Genomic DNA, 3,670 nt, shown 5'->3' on the forward strand with positions numbered 1-3,670 from the left:
CATTGGCACGCCTCCAGCGCTGCTCCTGCGAAACTCTCTATTTATATTAATATTGTCTTCCATCTCCTTGCGACGCGGACGCGTCGCTGATGCGGTCGCATCGCGTGCTCGCTTTTTTTTTTTAATCTGAAAAGATGCAGAATGCGGTGTTAATATGAATGTGATGCAAAATTCCAGGTTCAATATAATAAAATAAAATAGAAATAAACAACACAAAATAAAATTGAAAAAGAACGATCATACCATGGTGGGTTGTCTCCCACCTAGCACTTTTAGTTAAAGTCCTTAAGTTGGACATTTGGTGAGCTCCCTGTTTTGGTGGCTTGTGTTTGAACTCATCCAGGAATCTCCACCAATGTTTGTGATTCCAGTAACCTCCAGGGTCCCAAACTAGGCGCAGAAAGCCTTCAAGTAAGTTAAAGCAAGTGACTAGGCCCCAAGAGTGGTGATTGATAGAATGGATTCTGGGGTCCCAGATCTTGCTTTTGCACCCGTCTTTTGGTTGAGCAATATTGTTCCCTTCGGGTGGCAAGCAGTCTGAATTCTCACGTAAGTGGCTAGACCCATTCAGTTGAGCTCTATACCAACCTTTACTCTTAAACTTAAAGCTACCAACCATGATGAACCTTGCAAGACAATTCTTACCACTAGCCTTCTTCCTCTTACTCTCAATGCCACAAAGAGCTCTAAGTTGACCATCCGTCTCCACTAGCCCATATTCAAGTGGAATTAGAAAGCTAAAGGATATGAATTTTACCCACTTGAATGTTGTGAAGGATGATGGCAACTTAGGGGGAGGGGTTTCCAACAACTTTGGCAAGGTAATTTCAAGCTCCACTCCCTTGTGCTCTTCTTTGACATCTTCTACCTCTTGATCAACCTCTACAAAATCTTCAACCATGATTTGCCTTGGAGGTTGTACGCTCTTCTCAACATCAACATCAAACACCGTGGTCCTACCCTTACCCGTAGGGCCTCCTCTAGCTCTTTATGAAGTATGGATTCGCGAAGATGATTCCTTCTTTCCTGTTCCATATCAATAGCATAATTGGGATCATCTTGCTCTTGGATTGATGGATGTGGGTGCTCTTCCATGGATGGTGGTGATGGGATGGAGAGATTATTCTGTGGTTGACAAGGAAGTGCACTAGAGCTTGATGGTTGATTGTTGAAGGTAATTGGTGGTCTGATTTGGGTGAAGAGGGCTTGTATAGTAGAGTTTAGATCGGCAAGTGCTTTCTCCATGGAGGTTTGGGGTAGATAGGAGGGTTCATTTGGTTCATAAGGTGGTTGGTATGGTGGATGAGGGTTAGGGTCATATGGAGGTGAATGGTGGAAAGGGGCTTGTGAGTATGGTGGTCCAAAGTCATATTGAGGAAAGGGTTCATAGGCATATGGTGGTGGTTGTTGATAGTTCACTAGAGGTGGTTGTTGCCATAAGGGTTGATCAAATCCTTGTGGCTCCTCCCATCTTTGATTGTTCCAACCTTGATGCCTGTTCTCATTGTAATTTCTTCTTCCTGCAATTGTAACCAGACTCATAGCCAAAGGGGTGAGTGTTCATAGTAGCAAATAGAAATTAAAAATAAAAATAAATTTAAATTAAAAGGTTATTTAAATTTTGAATTTGAAAATTAACTTTTGAAATTTGAATTTTTGAAATTTGAAATTTGAGAATTTTTAAATATGAATTTTGAAAATTTTTAAATTTGATTTTTGAAATAAGATAAAATAAGATAAAAATTTTAAAAATAAAATTATGAAATTTTTTTTTGAAAAATTTTTTTAAAAACAAAATAAAAACCAATAACCTCTTAATTTACGAAAAAGCAAAATTAAAAACAAAATAAAAACAAATAAACAAGTAAAGAGCAAATATTTACAATAACCAATAATAAGGCACACGATTGCAATTCCCCGGCAACGGCGCCATTTTGATGAGAGAACTTTTGCGTGGTCTAGAAATTTGCGGATAAATCCTCGTTGCAAGTATAGTTTCTAAACCTTCAAAAGTCCTTTCATACAAACGTTTTGGTTGTCACAAATAACAAACCCCCTTGAAATTGATAACCGAGTATTCAAACCTCGGGTCGTCTTCTCAAGGAATTGCAGGGAGGTATGTTCTTATTATTGGTTATGAGTTTGTAAATTAGGGGTTTTAGAAATTAGGGAGCAGTATGTTGCATAAGAAGAAATAAAATAAATAAATAACTATAAAATAAACTCTTGGCAAGGTATGAAAACAGGAAGTCCTATCCTTAAACTCTTGGCAAGGTATGAAAACAGGAAGTCCTATCCTGGTTATCCTTATCAATTGTAAAGAGAATTGGATTCTTCTCCAACTTTGTTAACCTCTAACTATGAAGGTAAGTTAGGTGGATGAATTAATCCTGATTCCTCAGGTCCTAGTCTTTCCTTGGGAAAGACTAGAGTTATTGGAACTTGAATTAATTCTTGAAGAATTCCAATTTTCAATCAACAATGAGTTTGATAACTCAAGGGTTACCAATTATTTAACCAAAGCCGAAATGGAAAAATAAATCTAAATTGAATTGAAAGCAATCTTAAACAGAATAAAACAATCATAATCTGAAATACCTCAAAATGCATTAATAAAAGAAATCAATTCTAACATGAAGTTCGTAAACCAACATTAACAAACTGAAATAAAATAATAGAATAAATAAAGAACCTGAGATTGAGAGCTACTCCTAAAACTAATAGAAATTCTAAATCCTAATACTAAGAGAGAGGAGAGAACCTCTCTCTCTAAAAACTACATCTAAAACATGAAAAGTGAATTATGAGAGTCTCCTCATGAATCAATGGATTCACCCACTTTATAGCCTCTAATCTGTGTTTTCTGGGCCGCAAACTGGGTTAAAAACAGCCCAGAAATCGCCCCCAGTGTATTCTGGTACGTACAGGTCGCGGAAAAGTGACGCGGCCGCATGGCTCACGCGGCCGCGCGGGTTGTGTTCCTGCCAGGTCACGCGTCCGCGTGACCCACGCATTCGCGTCGCCTGGTGTCAGGGCAGCTATGGCAATTTATATATCAAATCGAAGCCCCGGACGTTATCTTTCCAACGCAAATAGAACCGCGTCGTTTGTACCTCTATAGCTAAAGTTATAGCTGTTTGAGTGCAAAGAGGTCAGGCTGGACAGCTTAGCAATTTCTCCAACTTCTTGTATTCCTTCCACTTTTGCATGCTTCCTTTCCATATGGTGGACGAAATTGTGATCATCAAATTGTCTCTTTAGCATATACACAAAAACTATTGTGTCTCTTGGTTAAATTCACAACTCCGTTCAACTAACCAGCAAGTGTACTGGGTCGTCCAAGTAATAAACCTTACGTGAGTAAGGGTCGATCCCACAGAGATTGTTGGTATAAAGCAAGCTATGGTCACCTTGCAAATCTCAGTCAGGCAGATTAAAATGGTTTATGGGTTTCAAAAATAAAGATAAAAGAATAGATTAAATAAAAGGATAGAAGACTTATGCAGATTCATTGGTGGGAATTTCAGGTAAGCGAATGGAGATGCTGCATGGCTCAAGGACGCCTGCTCTCCTACTGCTTCTACTCAATCCTTCTTACTCCTTTCCATGGCAAGCTTTGTATAGGGGTTCACCATCAGCTGTGGCTACTTTCAATCCTCTCGGGAAAATG

This window comes from Arachis duranensis, chromosome 7 (genome assembly GCF_000817695.3).
Source record: "Arachis duranensis cultivar V14167 chromosome 7, aradu.V14167.gnm2.J7QH, whole genome shotgun sequence".
Taxonomy (NCBI): Eukaryota; Viridiplantae; Streptophyta; class Magnoliopsida; order Fabales; family Fabaceae; genus Arachis; species Arachis duranensis.